This window comes from Moschus berezovskii, chromosome 4, assembly GCF_049115385.1.
Source record: "Moschus berezovskii isolate FMDL1 chromosome 4, NW_MosBer_1.0, whole genome shotgun sequence".
NCBI classification, from domain to species: domain Eukaryota; kingdom Metazoa; phylum Chordata; class Mammalia; order Artiodactyla; family Moschidae; genus Moschus; species Moschus berezovskii.
In genome coordinates this window covers 38,790,451-38,812,426 of record NC_142463.1, presented here as the reverse complement: position 1 = coordinate 38,812,426, position 21,976 = coordinate 38,790,451, and the positions used below count along the sequence as shown (strand labels likewise).

Sequence of the window (21,976 nt, the reverse complement as noted above, 5' to 3'; positions counted from 1 at the left end):
TTCCTTGCCAATGAGAGTGGGCTCCCCCAAAGCCAATAAATACAGTTGTCAGTAAGGGGATGAATCAGCATGTATTTAAATCAAAGACAGCCATGAAAGACTGCATTAGTTCTGTTCCCAGGACCTGTCAAACCACAGAAGAGATTAAACATCTGACCCTCTTCATCCTCATCATTGCTCCACAAGAGACATTTCTGTCACTATTCCTGCCACTTGGGTTTCAAAGATGCCACAAAGCCTAGGGCGACCTCTGCTACATTTCAGTGTTGTTTATTGATTTCTGACCCAGTGCTTAATAGTTTTCCCAGTCCCCCTGAATGGCTTTTGTAAGCAATGGGGTTTGTACATCTCACCAATCAATACCTTTTATATTTACAATAAAATTGAAACTGCTTCTGCTGGGGGCGCAGCCCAGCATTTGTCATCCTTCAGCGAGGGAAAACTATGTCATTATCTGAATTAAAACATTTATTTCTGATTAAGAGAGTGTCCTATCTCATTAATTTTTCCCTTTCCAATAGAATGGGAATAGAACCCTATTGATTTTTGCACTTTTACACATCTCCACTGCTGGGAAGATAATTGAGAAGTTAGCCAGAATAAATGAAGTTTCAAGTCTAGTGGGCCAGCCAATACCTTCCAAATTCAAGGTGTTTTTATGAAGCTGGATTTTAATTTGTTGGCAAGCTGAAGCAGTGGGACTTATTCGGCTGAGTAAATTGGATTAAGAGTAGGATCGGTTCAAAGCATGTCTTGGGGAATGCTGAGGGCCTGCCTCCCCCGTGACAGTCAGAGCCTTGCTTTAGATTTATGCTAAGACAGCTTCCAAATTGCCCTCCTTCAAAAATCCCAGCTTGCTTCAGGAAGTGTGGATCACTGACCTAAAAGCCTATTAACTCATGTTTCCCTTCTTCATGCCCATCATCTTAAAAACAACCAACATCTAATCGGAGGTTGAACTAGACCTTTGGATTGTCGGCACCAATTGATTACACTTTATTAGAATAATGGGACTAAATCCAAGTTTCATTAAAAGGAATTCCCTTTGCTTAGAACCCTTTTTTCCAAAGCCCTTTCAATTATAAGCCCTTTTGGCACACATAGGGAATCCTACTCACTTTGATATTTTTCTCATTAGGAATTAACAGTCATTTGTTCTTATTTCCATATGCAAAACCCAAGCATTGTCTCTCCTGAAGAGAGAGAAACCCTGGTCTCTAGGGTTAGCAGGAAGCAGGGGATACAGATAATTTAAACCATAGCTATTTTTGTTAATGTCTTAATTCATTACCTTCTCTGTAATTTATTTATCGTTGGTCCATTACTTTTAGCATTCACATTCACTTCTACATATCTTTAGCCCCTCCAGGAAAAACAGGTTTCCTCTTCACATTAAAGGAAAATGAGAACGATGTTACAACTAAAGCTATTCCAAGTTATAGCTAAAGATTCTCCAAAGGAAAAAAAAAATGCCAGGTGACCTGAAAATAGAGATATGCAGAGGTAAGAGCTCATCTAGAAACCAGGTTGAGAATTTGAATTCATGGTTAGAACCCCGCAGTTTGAGGGGAACATGAAAATCATGCTTCCTTTTAGAAGTAAAATGAAGCAGTGAAAATTAAGGAAACTTTTACAGAAAAGATTTCCTGGATTTATGAAGCTGAATTTATATAACATAGGGAAGCCTGAATTTGGTGGCATGCTCTTTGGTATATATGTGTATACATACACACACTCACACCTGCAGCGAAAAAGAAACAACCAAGGAAGCACTTCAAGAAGGCTTTATTGCAAAAAAAAAAAAAATCAGCACAGCCGATTAAAAATGCTGTGAAAGTGAAGAACTTAATTTCGGACTGCATTTTAATGCATAGTTCGAAGTACCAAAGTATGCAAAAGGTTGAATACATTCATCACAAACAGTTCTGTTTTCTCTCTTTACACCAATGAGGAATTACAGGATTACCAATGACCTTCCTCCCAATGAAGCTCAGTAATTATGGTCATTTATTATACAACCGAGATGAATGGATGAGATTTACATAGAATAAAAATATTATTTAACAGCTGTGTTATTGATGTGTGAAGTGTAATTTTAATTTATTTAAATGCTATAAATATATTGTTAATGTATTCTTTTCAAATTAACCTCCTGAACCACACACTGGCAAAACTTCAATTAATAGTGTGCTAAAATCTATTTTCTCATGTTGTGTGGAAGTGTGTATGGCTAAAAATATGTACTGCTGTGATGCCTCGGCATACTTTACCAGTATATTTTACTTTTCTCCTTGATTCATGATTTCAATTTGAAATTGAATTTCAATTGGAATCATTTAGGAAAATATATCTTCCCTTAAATAAAGGATCCCTATTTAACTTTGAAATTGTTTTTACTATAAATTCCAAATGCAATGATTTGAGAAAAATTCTATATATTTATGTTCATTTGGCATATTGCAATATTTTGAAATATTTAGCATATTTCCATTGAAATGATAAAATGGGAAAAATATTTAAGCCAACAGCTCTATCTAATTTACTTAGCATATTAGCATAATCTCAACAAGTCTGCAAAGAAACCACTGGCTATATATTATGTTGAATCACTTGGTACCAAAAGCATATTGTATGTCTATATGCAGAGATAGACTTATGTATTTTACTTCTAGGTTTATCTCTTTTGTATTCTGTCCATTTGCCCCTGGCTGTCATTATTCCATGCTCATCGACAGAAGAGTTATAGTTTGCAAAAACCTATCAGGTAGGCTGGACACTAGATAATTGAGGTGATGATCAGCCCCAGCAAAAGACAATTGATAGTGATAGTGTCAGAGGCTGCACCTAACAAGATCTGTACCCTCTGTCTCCTTTAGCCTTTCTCTGGAATGGACCGAATATGGAATAACATGGACATGCCTGATGAGCATCCCGAGGTAGGACGGCAGTGCATAATACTTCCTGGAACTGCGATAGGATGGAGGTGTCTTTTGACACCGAGGCAGGTTATTAAATAGAAATGTGAACTATTAAGAGATGATCTTGACCCTCAGTACATTTTTATCAAAGTCAAAAAATATTTGACACCACTGAACAGCTTACCTCTGGTACAAGGGGAGAAATGTTTTATTATGGAAATTCGTACTACGTTCTTCAAAAAAGAAGAACTCAGAATATATACATTTCTAAATTTAAAACTGCTTGTAAGACTTCCAATAATTAACAGTAGTCATACATTAAGTATGCTCTGGGGTGATATTTGTAAATGAGATGGTTGACCAACTTTAATAAGAACTTCCTAAATTGAAAATAAAAAATTTTTAATTAAAATTTTAAATTTTAAGATAAAGATGATTTTAAGTCTCTTTTGTGCTAACATGATTTAACACAGCTTTTCCTAAAAGGTTTTTCCAATCTGCTCTCTTTAAATGCAGAGACGTCTTGGGGATGAAGGAGATTTTCAGGTATATACAGAACACTGTAAATGCAGAGTTTTTACACAGAGGGTAAGATGCCTTCTAGATTTTTTGGTCAGCATCTGCCATAGCCTCTTAGGCTGTTTTCTTATACCCTATTCTATTTGTTCTGACCATTTTTTAAACTGAGGGACCACCACAATTCTTGCAAACCTTACCTCCTCATCAATTTAAGTCTAAGTACTGCATATTATAACACTCTAATTGCAGGGACAAAAGCTAATGTAGCCCAGTGACAATGGACTTAGGCCAAAAAGGATGAAGAAAGTCTTAGTTCTGCATGGCTATTAAACACCCTATAGTCTATATAAAAATATGCCAAGTTGAGGCTTAATAGTAATAAAATAGTATGGGTAATGCCCTCCATCCTGGCTGAATGAACAATGCCCCCTGATTGGGTAATTGACAAACTACACACTGTAACACACTCCCAAATAGCCCTGCTTTTTCATTATGTTGAACAATAGGTTAACTAGATAACTCTGCACTTGGCAAAATTACTTTCCACTGACTTCAAACCATCTTCTTTTCTCCTCAAGCTACTGCTCCCTGTGATATTTCAGCATTCTTCTCCCCAGCAGTGCACTTTCAAAGCCGGTTATATGCTAGCTCAGTGGTGCTCAGATTCTTTCTGTTTTACCTTTCCCCAGGGTCAATTGCCTTTGGGAGGGAACCAATATAGATTAACAGGAAAGATATACTGCCTGATTCATGGCATTTAGAGAGGCCTTCAAATGCACACTGGCTCTTCTGGGATTGATGCTGTTTCAGTCAGAATCCTGTCTGCAATTAGTAAATAATTCCCAGTTCTGAAAATGTAGTCCTTTCAGACAAAATGCAAGCAAAAGGCATATCTTTAAACCCTTGGGTATGTCATTCACTTTTTAAAATGTTTATAGATCTGGCCATGTTGTCCAGTGGACCAAGGCATTTGGAGTTCATGCAAGAATTTCTGAAGCATCTCTTTTCTTCCTTCCTGTTGGCATGAGTCAGCATGATTGGCAATACTTTAAACAAAGCTCTGAGGCCTCCCTGCCACTCCCCTCTGTGCAGCTGAGGAGGCAAGGACTGTTCACTTAATACAGGATATCGATTGATTTATAACAAAGTGATAGATATAACTATTGTCGTTGGAATTACACTGAGTTATAGCGACATAGTTTTCTGTTCTACAAGCCACTCCCCATATGTACCATAACTCAAACCCTGAATGACAATAATACTATCTTTGAAATTTATATTCATGATTATAAATTAATTCTTTTTTTGGCTGGACCACCAGCAGCATGGATTGTAATTTCCAAACAGCATTTATGGCATTAACTTGGGAATACTATCCATCAAACCTGATGACAAATTGTGGAAGATGATGGTCTTGCCTCCCTCTGGCTCAAGCAGCCAGTTGTTTTCCGGAGGAGAAAGAACCCTTCAACAGAGAAGATGAGGGTGGTCTCCTCTACAGCCTGCCTCACAAACAGTGAAAATAACAGACTGTGTGGCAGACTTGCCACTTCAAAAGCGGAGGAGGGACTCAGCAAATTTTTGCAGAAATTCTCTAGATGCTGCTTATAATAGCAATGTCTGCCATTTGTGGAGATGCTGCTACATTCCAGCGTGCTATATTCATTATCTCAAATCCTACCTATAATCCAGCAAAGGGTATTACTGTACCCATTTTATAGATGCAAAGACTGAGAAACAAAGAGTATGAGTGGCTTGCCAGATCATAGAACTAGCAGATTCAGGATCTGAATCCATGCCCATCTAACTTCACAGAGCCAAGAGTGTCCACAGATACAGGTTTCAAGACTGGATTTTCCAGGTACAATACAGAGTAACAACCACCATCACCAACATAAAGCATCTTGGTTTGCTTAAAAGAAAAGATAATCATTCTGAATAACTGGGAATAGTTGAAACTTGAATAAATTACTCTTAACCATAGAACAACAGAACAAGTTGAAAGCATCAAGAATTCTGAGAGCCGAAGAATTGATGACTCAATGGACATGAGTTTGAGCAAACTCCAGGACACAGTGAAGGACAGGAAAACCCGACATGCTGAAGTCCATGGTGTTGCAAAGAGTCAGACACGACTTACCGACTTAACAACGACAGCAGCAGAACAGCAGTAGCTAGTTCAGGTTCCGGGGTCAGACTTACCTGGGTTAAATCCTAGGTTGCTGCTATCCTGGCTGGGGTTTGATTGCCAGGCAGGTAAAAAAAATAATGGTTGTAGTCTGTAGCATTTGCCAACACTCATGCCATGACTCTGCCCAGGAATGCAGGCAATATTATTGCCTTGTGACTGTGCCCTAACCATCTTGCTGGTAGGAAAACAACCATTATTTTTATATTGATTTTGCTACTGAAATACTATATCATATTTTGGTTATTAGCTACATAAAAATAAAATATTTTAAAATTAAAGAAAGCAACGCTGGCATGAATGATAATAGAATATGTTTACACAGACTTACGTGACAAAAATCAGTGTCGCCTGACCATATAAGTGGTCTGCTCCACAAACGCTTGCATCTCCTAAAAATTCTGAAACTCCACACTGCCTTTGCCTTCAAGACCTTGGAGGATCCTCTTAGGTGGTAGAGGGCAGGTCAGGGAGAGGGAAAGGAAGGCTGAATAGGCACAGCAACCCTAATGCCTAAGTTTCCTCACCTGTAAAGTGGGAACAAAATGCACCTACTCCATATAGCAATGATGAGAATTAAATATACTGATTGATATTTGTAAGGGGCTTCCCTGGTGGCTAAGATGGTAAAGAATCTGCCTTGCAACAGAGGAGCCCTGGGTTCAGTCTCTGGGTTGGGAAGATCCCCTGGAGAAGGAAATGGTAACCCACTCCAGATTCTTGCCTGGAGAATCCCATGGACAGAGGAGCTTGGTGGGCAATTGTACATGGGGTCACAAAGAGTCGGATATGACTGAGTGACTAACATTGATATTTGTAAAGCACGTAGAATAAGTCTAGCAGATAGGAAGCGTTCAATAAATGTAGGCTAAAACTATGATGTTTTCCAACCTGAGAGCTTTTAACCATATCACAGCTCTCCTCTGGAATACTTCCACCCTCCTCCCCACCCACCCTTCCTTCAAGATCAGCCTTTATCCCCTTAAATCACTCTTATGGACCTCCCCAACTTCTCTCTAACCTACTACACACACCTTCTCATCAGGATGGCCGGCTTCCCATCTCTTCTCCAGACCTCTTATTTCTATTTCATTTCTCATACATTGATATTATTTCCATTTATATAATATGTACAGTGTTACATACAATAATTATGTACATACATACATAACTTCACAAAATGACAATATGTAATGTTATACCATACGTAATAATGTGTATAATAATTTACACATATTAATTTCCACTTTTTTCATCAGGCCTTGAGTTTGCACGTGCTTTTCTTTCCAACAGCACCTAGCTCAGAGAAGATCGTCAACAATGAGGCTGATCTGAAGCCTAGAGACCTCCCACAAAGCCAAATAAAAAGTGAAGCCCAGAGACCTCCCTGGCAGTCCAGTAGTTAAGATTCACTGCTTCTACTTCAGGGGCTGTGGGTTTGACCCCTGGTTGGGGAAATAAAATCCCTCATGCTGCCAAAAAGATTTTTTTTTTGAGTGAGGCCCAGTTTTTCCTACTTGCTGCTCAGTTTTAGAATGCCTTGCTTTATTCTTTTCTAGAATCTGTTTAGTTCTTAGTTTCAAGATGCTGTCTGACACATCCCCTCCCCCCTCCCCCCCTTAACACACCAGCCAACCAACCAGGGATCTTTCCTCTGGATTTTCCCAGCTATGAACGTGCTCTCTTCCTTCTCAGATTTTCTTTTATCTCGTCTCCTGTTTGCATTGGTGTTTTTGTTTGTTGTTTGTTTCTGTTAGGAAAGCTTCTCTGATCCTCATTCATTCACGTATTCAATGCCTATTATGCCATTTACCCACTTAAAGCTCTTCATTAACTTTCCATGAAGCTCAGGATATATATAAACCTCTTCACGTGGCCCATGAAAAGGGTGAGCTTACAACTTATAATTCAAACTGGGAACTTCTGCGAGTTAAAGGGGATGCTATTAATAACCACCCAGGACAACAGGTGTCAACCACAACTGTCCTGGGCAAAGTCCTCCCCAAAGGCCCTGATGACCTGGCTCCTTCTCGCCTTTCTGGCCCTTCCACGCCTCTCTCTCTTGCTCATGCTACCTCTGTCCTCTTTTAGCTCTCCCAGGAGGCCCAGGTCTGCCTTCTCAGGCCCCCTCACCTGCCCTTCCCTCTGCCTCTTTTCCCGCCTCCTACACCTGGACCTTCCGGTACTCCTGATAGTCTTACTAAACCCCTTGTCCCTGATTCTCTTAACCTCCCACTGGTACCTTTAGCACCTGCCCCAAGTCACATGTGTGCATTTATTTCTGTGCTTGGGAGTGTTCGTGGTAGCAGACCCATGTCTGTTCAATGCACTTCTGAATACACTCCCAGCACTTGGCACAGGCTCAGGGACACTCAGGAAGTATTTATGAGATGCTTATTTCCATCCTTTAGTCAATATATCAAACATGTATTAAGTTCCTACTGTGTGCCAGGCTCTGTGGTAGAAATACCATAATAATAACAAAATAATAAATAAGAATAAGTTCAGTCTGTGGTGATCAATCAGTTCAATTCAGTCGTTCAGTCATATCCGACTCTGCGACCCCATGAACCGCAGCATGCCAGGCCTCCCTGTCCATCACCAACTCCCGGAGTCCACCCAAACCCATGTCCATTGTGTCGGTGATGCCATCCAACCATCTTATCCTCTGTTGTCCCCTTCTCCTCCCACCTTCAATCTTTCCCAGCATCAGGGTCTTTTCCAGTGAGTCAGCTTTTCGCATCAGGTGGACAAAGTATTGGAGTTTCAGCCTCAACATCAGTCCTTCCAATGAGCACCCAGGACTGATCTCCTTTAGGATGAGCTCCTCAATAGACTCACATAAAAAGAGTTCCAAAACAACAGGTTTTAACTTGGAAGGCTACCAGGCTAGGATCAGGGAGAAGAGAGGGTTTCACCTCCGCGGGGTCAGGGAGGGGTGAGAGGACGGTCATCGTGGAGCACAGAGGCTGAGCTCATGAGTGGGCTGAGTCCACAAGGAAAGGCAAGGTAGAGGTGCTCTGAGAAGGGGTGCATGGGAGATCTGAGAGGTACAGTTGGGATGGGGGACCAGAGAGGTGATGGGTGATAGTCCTCCAGTCAGCTTCCTGCTACAGAGTTGCCCCTGACCCCACTCCTCCACAGTGGACCAGGGGGTGCTCAGGATCCTCTCCCTTACTCCTCGCCTCCTTCAAGTCAAGCCCTGCCTGATTCATGGCCAGATGGCCTTCCTTCCACCGGCCCAGGGTCATCTCTCTCAATGCCGGCCGTGGCCTACTCTCTGAGCACGTCTATCTTAGACATCTTCTTGGAAGCAGACACCCACCCTCTGGGTCACATCTTGGGAAGCAGCCTTACTGCCTTGCAAGGCTCCCAAACAGGGACATGCGTTCACTGGAAAGGTGTCTGCATGGTTCTGAGCTGGCAGGGATGCCCTTGTAAGAAGGCCTGGTGAACCGGCTTGGACCGCTGTCCCTAGCTAGAAGGCGGCGCCTTCCACAGTTATCCTGTTAGGCACGGCGGGACAGGACTCTCCTAGGCCATCTTCTCAGAGGGGATTAAGGGGAAGCCTGGGGCCCAGCAGGAGCCTCAGGAATCCCAAGACCCCCTTTCCTCAGAGAATCCATTTCAAGGTGGGGCAGGGACTTCTCCACAGAGGTGCTGTGAGAGATGCAATAAGCCATCTACAAAACAAAGATCTCCCGGGGGGAGGGCGGAGGCCCAAGCCACAGAGGAGAACTAATCCTCCTTTGGTTCATGGAGATGGCTCATTCTCCTAAATATCTGTGCTCCAGACCTGAAGGTACTGGTTAGCAGTGCCACATGGGACCCCCGGTGTCCTGTGGAGCCCTTATGCTGCTGGGGAAAACCTAATCTATTTACCCAGGCTCTGACTCAGAGAGATGCAGGAGGGTGACAGCCTGAATGGGGCCCTCTCTGCAGGAAGGCCATCTTTAAGAGTAATAGTAATAACAGCTCCCATTTTATTAAACACTGGTGTTACTCTATATGGCCATTTACATCTATACTTCTAGTTGTTAAAATCAAGCTTCATGACTGCTAAACAGAGTCAGAAGTCAAATCCAGGGCCGTTTGACTGACAGGCCCTGTCCACTGTGGGACACACTTCTCCTTCCCTGAGAAGGAAAGGGGACAGGCTGGAGACACCTTGATGGCCTCAGAAATGGGTACCACCACCACCTTTGACAGACTGTGAACCATATGTTTTTACCCCAGCTCTGTGCATACACACAGGATGAGTTGATGGAAGAACGTGGGGCTCGAGTGCAACCTTGGACAAGTCTAGCATCAACTATAAAATCAAAACAATTTCTGTTTGACCTGTTGTGGAACTAACAGAAAGAAAACTAGTGAGTTTACAAGCTATGTTCCCTAGAACCTAGCTCAAGCTTCAGTGAGCATAAAAAAATCACTTTCTAGGGCTTGTTAAAATGCAGATTCCCTGGCCTGGGCTCGGAGATTCTGAATTAGCTGGTCAGTAAGAGGCTGGGGGATTTTACCCAACAACCCTGGTGATTCTGTGACCAGTGAGGGAGATGTTGAAAAACCCTGGCCTGGCAGGCAGTCAGTGCCTCCCAGTGGGAATTTGCAGGCAGAGAGGTAGGATCCAAAGTCCCCCAGTCCAGCTTCACCCAGACTGTTCTGCTTTGATCTCTTTTATGTACTGGGTTTTTTAATCAGATTTCATTTGCAGGAGACTTACAGGATTTAAACTCTAAAATTGAAAATAAAATAAAGACGATCACAGTGCACTGCTACAAGTGAAAATGCTTTGGGTGAGTTAAAGATGCTTTCCAGATAGCAGCAATTTTAGTCATACCTAGGCCATCTGCAACCCTTAGGGAATGAGCCGTTCTGGCCAGCCTAATTTTCCCCACGGCATTAAAGCTTTTTATTAAATGTTAATCGTTTTGTGGGGAATATGTTACACCCTTCCTTGACTTAAAACAGAGAATGAGGAACACAATTTAACTGTTGTTTGAAAGCTTAGGACCCTTGGATATGGTGTGGCCATCCCAAAGGGAAGTCCTGTCAAGCTTAACAGGGAAGGTAGATCCCTTAGATGCTGCTTTCAACCTCTCTGACACAAGCCAGGGTTGACGCAACATCTTGGGAAGGTAGAACAGCATGGTGAAAACAGGAGAGCATCCAGGATTTGGGGGACAGGAGGAGCTCCATGGTCCCCTCTGCCACCTATGAGAGAGGGAACCAAGAGCAAATACATTCACTTGGGTCTCACTTCCTTCATCTGTAGGATAAGAGGTCAAACTGAACAACCTCCAGAGTAGGGAGACAGTCTCCAAGGTGGGGGTTGCAAACTCCACTGCCTTCAGGGGCCCAGCAGGTGGGGCTGGTGGGGAACAGGAGAACAATGCCTGCCTAAAGCACAGCCATTGTCAGGAGACTGCGAACGGAGTGGGAGCGTTCATGGCTATCAGGTCCTCCAAGTTTTCAAGAAAAGTTGAAAATCTGGATTTTTCTGAAATCTCTGGATTTCATAAATGTTGGCCCCTGTGGTGGATAGGGCTTCCCAGGTGGCACTAGTGCTAAAGAACCCATCTGCCAATGAAGGAGACATAAGAGACATAGGTTTGATCCCTAGGTTGGGAAGATCCCCTAGAGGAGGGCAAGGCAACCCACTCCAGTATTCTTGCCTGGAGAATCCCATGGACGGAGGAGCCTGGGGGGCTACGGTCCACAGGGTCGCAAAGGATGCAACGCAACTGAAGGGACTGAGCACGTCCGCATGTGGCGGATAGGATAGGCTAGCTCATTCATTTTCTACCCCACTCTCCTTCTGAGAGGCCTCCTGTCCTTCAGAGACCAGACTGTGAAGCACGACGTTTCCCATTTCTTCATGGTTTAGGTTTGGGGTATGATTTAGGTTGTGTCAGCAAGATTCAGTCACAGATGTGAAAGGCAGAGGGGTGCCAAGGCTGTCTTCCAAATCCCCTTCTGGAGCCCTAGCTGTAAGGAAGTCTGGAAACACAGGTCAAATGGAATTCATCTGTGGGCACCTTGGGGCCTGCGGTCTCTTCTGCCTCTAACACTTGTTAGACAGCAGAGTAGCAGCTGCTGGGGTAGACACCCTCAGGGGCTATCCTAGTGGGGAGAAGCAGCCACATGGCCACCTATACTCACCCTTTCTCATCAAAGGTCTCCCTGCTCCCCTCCTCCACTCCTGAGGGACCCTTGGGTATTCATGGACTCTGGAGAATCCGAGACCCTTGAATCCTCCTCTGAACACTGCTCGTGCCTTCTCCCAGCACGAGGATTAAGGGCATGCTCTTCCGGTTTCCAAAGAGGGGACTGCGACTCTTCAGGCGGGGTCCTGCCTGGATGGTTGGCACGCAGAGCTCTCTGCTGCTTTCCTCCATTTCTTTCAGTGTGTTCCAAAGAGAGCAGCTGGGGGCTTCTAACAAGGGTTCAAGTTTCCAACTCTGTTACCCTTGAGCTGCCCAAACTGGATTTTATCTGCTCCAGTGTATGTGGGCAGGCAGATTTTAGTGACTTTTAAAGACATAGAGGAGCTGCCATTTCATACATCATGATAGCTGTTATTTTTTGCTCAGGCTGACTCTTTGCGACTCCATGGATTGTAGCCCTCCAGGCTCCTCTGTCCATGGGATTTCCCAGGCAAGAATACTGGAGTGCGTAGCCATTCCCTTCTCCAGGGGAATCTTCCCAACCAGGGATTGAACTCACATCTCCTGCACTGGCAGACAAATTCTTTACCACTGAACCACCTGAGAAGCCCCAACTGTTATTTACCAAGGGCCTTTTATGTGCTAGACATCATCTCGAATCCTCACAACAACCCTGAGGGGTGGTTGCTGCTTCCCCCATTTTACAGATGAGGTAACCTAGGCTTGTGACTTCCCCAGGGTCCCACAAATAATAAGTGGCAGAGCCAGAATTCAGAAACAAGATCTATATTTTTTTCCTTAATCCCTATGAACCAGGGTCCTGGGTTACTCCTGGACACAACAGATTCTTATTTTTAAAAGTTGCTCAGACACCAGTGTGAGCCGGTAAATGGGTTAGATAATGTGATTCTGCCTCCTAGTGGTCAGGTGTGGCATGGCTTTTCACAGGTGGGGTGAGGAGGCCTCTGTCCTGCTGCCCCAGGGGCTCTGGCAGCTGGTAGTTTCAAGGGTGGGCTTGGCCACTCTGGGACAGTAAGGCCTGGGAGTGAGTGAAGGCAATTGGCTTGTGTCCTCAGGCCTTCTCACCTTTCCCCAGGGAAGTGGCAAGGACAGCCTGTGGTGCTCAACCCTTACCTGGCCCCAGGCATATAGAACACTCACCCACTGACTATCCTCCCATGCGCTAGGCACCTGATAAACTTTTACATCTGTTGCCTCAGTTCCCACTCTTTCCCCAGGTGGTGATTACACACTATTCCTTATAATTCAGTCCTTCAGATCTGTGCATGAGAAATTGTTCCCCAGTTATACCTTGGAAGGTGGTGCTGAGAACACTATAGTTAACCTGACCTGAACAGCTTCATCACCTTGAGGGCTTGCCTTTCATAATAATTATTATTGTTAGATATACTGTGTACATAATTCCTTTTAAACCTTCTAACAAACTTTTTCCCAGTCAGCACAATTTCAATTATTTTTTTCCAATGCAAAAAATAACATGAACACCCTCAATAAAAACAGCTGCTTCCGAGATCTTCTTCTGATCTCCTGCACTGAGGATTTTGAGCCCCAGACACCTGACACCTTTCTTCCAGGAGCGCACATATCCCACACTCTGACGTGCCAATTAGCTAAACAAAAGGTTTGTCTCTCCCTCTCCTGAAAACGCACATTTCCCTGTTCTGAGCATGTGTGTTGTCAGATGCTGTGGGTCTCAGCGGGAGCTCTTCCAGCCCCTGGTGACTTTGAGTGGCAGCAACATTCTCTGCTGAGAGTGAAGAGCCCCTGCATGGCCGGGCCACATGCTACTGTTGCTTCCATAGTGATCTCACAGCACAGAAGTCCTGATTTTTTTTTTTTAAGTATTCACTTTAGTGTCTCTGTAATAAACTATTGCCACCCCAAAACTATATGTTGCTTAAGCCTGGAAAATAAATTACCTTGTGATAATTTTACCTTTTATTTAACAGTATCTCCTGTCTTATTCTCTTAACTGCATTTTTCTCTTCTAAGCCTACCTTATGCCTAGCCTTGCACTGGTGCTCTGCTCAGGTATTGCCTCCTCTGGGAAGCCCTCCCTGACTGTTTGGGATGAGTTATGTCTCTTCCTGCCCTGGCCTCAAGGGCTTACTGAGAAAAGCCAAACAATATAATTAAGGTGGAAGCACATATATATGCATCTATGTATAAAGTTCAAAAATAATCAATAAAACTTCAGATAAGTAACTTCTGATTTTTAGGGAAAGCTGTCATTCATATGGATGAGCATCAACACCTTTTTAAAGCCATTTAAGTGTTTCACTGAACTAATAGTTGTAGCCCCCTTTCTAAAAATTGGCATTCTGATAACACTATCAAGAACCATATTGAAAAATGTTACTTGCCCAAGGGACCACAAATAAATACATGCTTAAATAAAACCAAAGAAATTTAATTAAGTGTATGAACAGTTATACTAAATGATTTCTCCAGGAAGCCAATGGGAAATTATACCTAACAAATAGCTACAGAATAAGGTCTGTTGTTGAGAGGTTATTAACCTAATCAGATAATCAAATTTTACCACCAGCCGTAGCCATCTGATTTGCCCATTTCAAAATAAAGCCATTGTTAACCCTTCCTTAATGAAATCTGAGTGGGGAGGAAGAGGGCAGCTAGTTTCAGAACAATATCTTTCTTTAAAAGTAAGGCTTACAAACATTTTTCTTCTCCTAATTCCAAAACAAGATTTTACTATTCAGTAAAAATCTGAAACTATTCAGATTTTTTTTTAAAAAAAGGGGGATAAAATTGAAAATGAAATTCGTAGATGTTTTCACTAAAGTCATCGATGAAGGGGGAAGAAAACAAATAGGCTTTGCTCTCAAAATTTGGTGAAGCAAATTTGTTCCAAGGCTGAGGTGTTCCTTGCCAGTTTTAAACCCAAGATGCATTTTTATAGCCAAGAACTAAAACCCTGAAACACAGTGATCCACAGAATAATGGAAATGCTGACACAACCTTCACTTCGGCAGCGGGAATGGTGCCACTATAATTTATGGAGAACACATTTTGGTTTTGTCAGGTTTTTAAACATAGACTGTTATAAATTTGAAGGAGGACTGTCTTGTTAAAGCTTCAAATGGCATGTGTTAGTATTGGGTATGCATCATGTCCTATATTTGGAATGGCATTTGTAGAACACAGCATTTTCCAATGGGAAGAGAGGACACTGAATCCTGTTTTGTTTTCCAAACAATATTCTCTGATTAAAAGCATCATGGTCATCCTCAGTGTGCTCATAACCAGCTAGAAGATCCTAGGAAAACTGTCCATCCACAGACAGAGTTCTTTTCCTACCTTTCTTCACTCGTGTGTTCATTATTTGACAAATATCTATTGAAGGTATTCACTGTCATGTCTTATCTCAGACAATGGAGATAAAATGTAATTATGATGCTGTCTCTGCCCTCTAGGATCTTATATTTTGTGGAAAGAAAGATTAAAAAAAAAAAACCCAAAGAAACAACACTGTATGTGTATAGACATTGTGTGTGTGTGGTGTGTGTGTTGGGTATGCAAACCACACATCCTTAACCGAAGGGAGAGAAATCTTCCTGACCACTCCCACAATGCGGGGGGAGGCAGCGGGGGACCCAACAGTAGATGATGAGCCTCACTGCTGTGGGAGTTACTGGGTGGTTGGTAAAGAATATAAAAGTTAGTCTGAGAGCTCTGGATGGTGAACATAGATTCCATTCTCTGGAGCTCTGGAACTGATTTATTTAGCAGAGGGAGTAGAGTACTGGGTTACCCTGAAGCCCAATCTGTCTTTTACCATATTATCCTTTTGCCTTACTTATGATGCCTTTGTACAGAGTTGTCATTTTTGTGATTCTCTCTGAAAGGTGTTATTCATGTTGATTCTCTTTGATGTGGGGTTTTCTTTGAGGCAATTGTCATTACTATAAAACTTGGTATAGGTAGAAACTACAATAATCTTAGGTGGACTTGTCTGTCCATTCCATCATTTTCTAAAGTATGACCCTGAAGCCTCAGGATTTGTACCCTGTGAAATGGGGATGAGCCAAGGCCATCCCTGTTGGGACATCACAGGAGTCTCAGTGAGGACCTTTGGGGAGCAAGATTCATGGCTCAATCTATCAGTTAGGGTCAGGAGGGGAACTGGAGGGAGGAGGAGAGGGAGAAGCACCAGAACGCTGCAAAAGGATGCCCCTAAGTATGACAGGAACTGCAATGTGTCTTCCAGTGAAGTATCATGCAGCCATAAAAAAGGATGCTTATAAAGGCCAAAATAGTAGCCAACATCTATTGCACACCCACTAAGCTATGTGCTATTTTTCAATTATGTCATTTGAGTGTCACACTAATCTTTTGTTTGGAGAGGAAACGGAGCCTTTGTTGGGCAACTTGCCATGGGGTGCCCGTCCATTCTGGGACAGTCTCACTTTGTACCTGATGTCTTGGATTAATCATGAACAGTGTCCCCCTTCACTCCCATAGGTGTTCCTATTTGGGTGATGATTGTATGGTTACCCAGTGTCACACAGCTAATAGGTGGCAGAATCAGGATTTGGACCCCTACAGTCTGACTCTAACCCACACTCTTAACCACTATGGTATAAATATGTTTGTCACAAAATTCTCGTGGGGAAAAAAAGAGTACAAAATTATATATGCATTTTATCATTGTTTTTGAAGCATTCTGTGCAGAGAAAAAACTCTAAAAGGAAATGTATGAGTGATTAGGTATGAGTGTAGAGAATGTAATAGATTTTTAAAATAGTTCTTCCTACTTTACGAGTTTTCTAAATTTTCTTCAATTAGAATGTATGACTTTTACAATGAAAATAGTATTTTTTAAATGCAGGCATAAAAAGTATCTCAGGTAGTATTTCATGAATAAGTATTATTTGATATTTTAGATGCTATCAAAGATCAAGTATAATGAAGCCAAAAAGAAATGAAAAGGGAGGAGGAGGAAAAGGAAAAGAGAAAGCCTCTGGACTAAAAGTTGTGAAACCAGAGATGGGAATCTGTAGTCAGTCCAATTGGCCATGGTCTGACTTTGACCTTGTTTCCCTGGAAGCCCCTAGAGATTCAAATCTAAGGGATAACATAGTGAAATGGTTACAAACACATAAAAGGTATGTTAGGGTCAACTGAGAAGATTTTAATACAAACTAACAATTAGATGATATTATGGAAATACTGTCACTTAAAAAATTTTTTTTAACTAGGATGATGGTATTGTTATTATATTATGAGTTATTTGAAAGAATGTCCTTCCTCCTGGGAAATGCATGCTAAAACATTCAGGGATGAAATGTCATCATCATCTCCATAACTTACATTCAAATGTTTCAGGAAAAAAAAGTGTTTGTGTGTGTAGAGAAAGAGCAAATGTGATACAATATCAACAGCTTTTTCATCTATTTGGATGAGATATGAATGCTCCTTGTATGTATGGTAATTTTCAACATAAAATTTGAGATGGATTTTTTTAATCCTTTTGAAATAATAAAGCAAGAAAACAAGATTGAAAAAGTATGTCTTAAAATAATAACTATGTATGGCAAAAACCACCACAATATTGTAAAGTAATTAACCTCCATTTAAAATAAATTTAAAAAATAATAATAATTAAAGGATATGAAAGCCAGAGATTTCAATAGTAGTTATATGGCATAATAACCCTGGGCAAGCCTTTCTAACCTTCAGTTCTTCATCTGTAAAATAGTGGTGATAATAATACCTACCTTACAGGCTTTTGCACAGGAGTAAAAGATTATGAGTGTAAAGCATTTATTACTGTGTATATCCATAGTTCATATGAGTAAAAAATAATCAAGTATCACAAAATAGGAGCTTCACAAAGAACTTTAGGCCTTTGAGGAATTTAAAACAAAGGAAGGTTTTTCCTCTTGTAGCTCTGTTTTCCATGTAAATACAACTAAACTTGACATTATATGGAAAAGTCTAAGAACTCAGAGGTTTGAATAAGGTAGAATCAGGTAGGCTAATAGTTTTTGTTGGCTCTGACCAAGTCTATTCAAACTTCTGATTCTACCTTATTCAAACTTCTGAGTTCTTAGACTTTTCCATATAATGTCAAGTTTAGTTGTATTTACATGGAAAACAGAGCTACAAGATGAAAAACCTTATTGTAATTGTATTTGTCTGTTTGGCTTTGTTGTGCTTTATTGTCTACCTGTGACTTACAGTGAAGGGCAAAGGAACTCAGGTTCAACACATGTAGGGGGCTCTGCCAGGCACCCCAGCTTAGTCAGAGCACTCATAAGTGGAGGATAACCCTGGATGTCATATATCAGTATCCTAACAAGACAAAACAACAAGACCACTCAATCTTAAAGGAAATCAACCCTGAATACTCATTGGAAGGACTGATGCTGAAGCTAAATATCCAATACTTTGGCCATCTGATGCAAACAGCTGACTCATTGGAAAAGACCCTAATGCTGGGAAAGATTGAAGGCAGAAGAAGAAGGTGACAGAGGATGAGATGGTTGTACGGCATCACTGATGCAATGGACATGAAATTGGACAAACTCCGGGAGATGGTGAGGGACAGGGAGGCCTGGCATACTGCAGTCCATGGGGTCACGAAGAGTCAGACACAACTTGGTGACTGATCATCAAGTGCTAGTAATGATGATCATAATACTAAAAAATACATCTTCAATATTTTACCGAAGCACACATTTATTGAGTGCTTATTATATATGTGCTAAAGATGTAGAAATGAATTAAAGTTCTTGCTCATAATCTGGTGGTGATGGAGAATGACATGTACATAATTTATGATAATGATATATTTGCACAGCATTTTATAGTTTACAGACCATTTTCCCTATACAGCTTCACCTAGCTAACTCCTGAGGTAGCATCTATGGTAGCAAAATATCTTCTCATTGATTCCCTTATTTAATCATCACAAGGTGATGCCGTGACAAACTACTGGGTGGAGAAAGCTTCAGTTTGGATCATCTGTATCATGACATATCAGTACCCCAACCCTTATTTAACCTAAGACAGGACACACACGTCTTACTCATCTTTGTATCTTAATTCTCTGCAAGGAGCCCAAATTGTAGCAGTGATGCAGTTAATACTTTTTGAAGGAAGGAGGGAGAGAAGGGGAGTCATTTTAAACTCTAAGAATTTATCAAACCCACGTACATAACATGTGCTAAACACTAGGGAAAATGCAAAAAGAAGTTTAAGAGATGAAGTCCCTGTCAACAAATACTTTTAGGCTAATATCAGGAAAATAGTTTAAAGACAGTAAGCACAACTTACCTTTAAGTAAGGAAAAAAAATCTAACAATTTTTAAAAAATGATTGCCCCAGGATGTGCACTTGATGACAAATCCAAGTTGTAATTGTAAGGAAATACAGTATATTTGCAATTTAATTTATTGCAAGTTCATGAGAGTGACTTCTCTTGATCTGTAACATTGCCAAATTAAACTAAGGTTCAGTTGGCAAAGTTTGCACCAAATAAAAATTCCAATGAAAAATCTCAGTGAACTGAAAATCCCCTTTAAACAGGAGCTCCAATGTCAGCATTACAATTTCACTTACATATTCAATAGCCATCTCTCTTCATTACAAATAATAAACCAGTATCTCTTTTAAATATACAGGTATTGAGTTATATATGCATAAATTAACCTCAACTCACATAAAGAAGAAAAATCCATTTAAATCTTCATTTATTTTTTATTGGCTTTTCCACTTGTCATAAACAGTTTGTAACCAGAGATATATCATCACACTAAACATCATGTAAAACCTCTCACTCAATAATCCAATTGATATCCAGGTAATATATCCAGTGGCAACAGTTCTCAAATGGGCCATTTTATAACCTAGGCAAAGGTTAATCATCCTTAGCTTCCTAAGTGTGATCTTAACCGAACTCCTGCTGCTTAGTAGCGACTTTCAAACAACATCCTGTTTTATGGTTAGTTAATTATTCTTTACTAACATTAATGCATCCCAGAACTGGGAACATCAAACAGTATGCTGAGAGAAATGTCTATTATCTTTATTGTTGTTGGATTTTTTTCCACACTTAAAAAATTTTGTTTACAGCATTCCTGCTGAATACTTAAATTTTATCTGTCCTTTACTGTGTTCATTTAGCTATACCTTTCCCTTAATTTCCAAATAGGTAAGATAAGCCTCAAAACTATATAATCTGTACAATGTAAGCAAATTTACTGAATAAATTAGGAAATTAAAGAGAAAGTAGGAGTAAAAAATTGAGAGCCTTGAGTGAACTTAGTGCCCTAAATGCCCTTCAGGAACCCCTGAACATTAAATGAAGCTAAACCACAAATTCAGCTCTGAATTTTCTAGCAACCAATACCATCAGGGAGATATAATTTATTCATTCTCTTAAATGATAAAAATCTATTTAACATATTAGATGAAAGGCATTTTGTTGGACACTGATTATGGAGTATAGGATTAAAAAAAGGCCCAAAATTTTCCCTTGGAGAACTTGTCATTCTGTTACATAGACAAATTTTCACAGATATATAGTTATAAATTGTGAAAATTTTATAAAGGAACAATAGTGTTCTAAGAGAGCAAATATTAGGGAAGATCAAAATTTAGAATGGGGGAATTGAAATTTAACCTGAGTTCTCCCTAATTTGCCCTCTGGTTTGTATTCTTTCTTAATAATCAAACTTCGATTTTTAGCTAGGCATATTGCTGCCCCAATAAAACACTACATTTTCCAGCATCCCTCATAGCTGGAGATGACCATATGACTAAGTTGTCACCAATAAAATGTAAATTGAAATACTGAGTGGGCTTCTGGAAATGTATTCAAGACATCAGCCTTAGCTGGGTGAAGCATCATTTGTGCCCCCACTTCCTTATGTGTGCATGCTCAGTCACTTTAGTCATGTCTGACTCTTTGCAACCCTACGGACTGTAGCCACCAGGCTCCTCTGTCCATGGGATTCTCTAGGCAAGAATACCAAAGTGGATTGCCATGCCCTCCTCCAGGGTATCTTCCCAACCCAGGGATTGAACCTATGTCTCCTGCATCTCCTGCATTGCTGGCAGATTCTTTACCATTGAGCCACCAGGGAAGCCCCCCACTTTCTCCTACCAACAACCAATAATGGCTCCTATGGCCATTTTGGACAGTGTAGTGATCTTGAAAATGAAAGGCATGTCCTGATGATGGCAGAGAAGAAACATGGAAGTCTAGATGACACTCTGAAGATGGACACTAGACTCCATATCCTGGTTCAGTTCAGTTCAGTTCATTCGTGTCCAACTCTTTGAGACCCCATGGACTGCAGCACCCCATGCTTCCCTGTCTATCACCAACTCCCGGAACTTGCTCAAACTCATGTCCATTGAGTTGGTGATGTCATCCAACCATCTCATCCTCTGTCGTTCCCTTCTCCTCCCACCTTCAATCTTCCCCAGCATCAGGGTCTTTTCCAATGAGGCAGTTATTCACATCAGGTGGCCAAAGTATTGGAGTTTCAGCTTCAGCATCAGTCCTTCCAATGAATATTCAGGACTGATTTCCTTTAGGATGCACTGGTTGGATCTCCTTGCAGTCCAAGGGACTCTCAAGAGTCTTCTCCAACACCAGAGTTCAAAAGCATCAATTCTTCTGTGCTCAGCTTTCTTTATGGCCCAACTCTTAACATCCATACATGTCCACTGGAAAAACCATAGCCTTGACTATATGGACTTTTGTTGGCAAAGTAATGTCTCTGCTTTTTAATATGCTGTCTACGTTAGTCATTGTAAGGTCGCGGAAACGCGTCTCAAGCTGTAGGGAAATAACCCAGACACCAAGGGAAAGTAACAGGCTTTATTGGCAGTGCGCTCCCTCCCAGGCAGAACCCACTGACCGCAAGAATGGCCACGAGGAGTTCTGCCCCGAACAAAGGCAGGGTGCGATTTTTATGCCTTCGGGGCAGGAAGTGGCATCATATAACCTGGACAGGCCTAAGATAAGGTAAAGCTCGGGAATGCGAGATTGTGAGTGGTCAGCTAGACCGGGTTGGTCACTCTGGAGGTCAGGAAGCGGGGGTATAGATCTCGGCAGAGGGTTATTATGTCAGAAATTCCTCAGCAGTTTGGCGGGACTTTTTCCCTCCGGCGGGGGATGGAGAGGGGAA

The 21,976-nt window shown here is 41.4% G+C and overlaps 1 long non-coding RNA gene across 4 annotated transcripts in view; it reads left to right on the top strand.

The window, feature by feature from the left end:
• The window catches only part of LOC148778036 (uncharacterized), a 139,614-nt gene that overhangs the window by 30,205 nt on the left and 87,433 nt on the right, over window positions 1–21,976 (top strand). For 3 of the 4 annotated variants that reach the window (XR_016037195.1, XR_016037194.1, XR_016037196.1), the window contains 2 exons: window positions 1,361–1,503; window positions 2,877–2,936. This is a non-coding gene — a long non-coding RNA (uncharacterized LOC148778036). The remainder of the gene's footprint in view (window positions 1–1,360; window positions 1,504–2,876; window positions 2,937–21,976) is intronic. The other variant, XR_016037197.1, reaches the window with a different exon arrangement.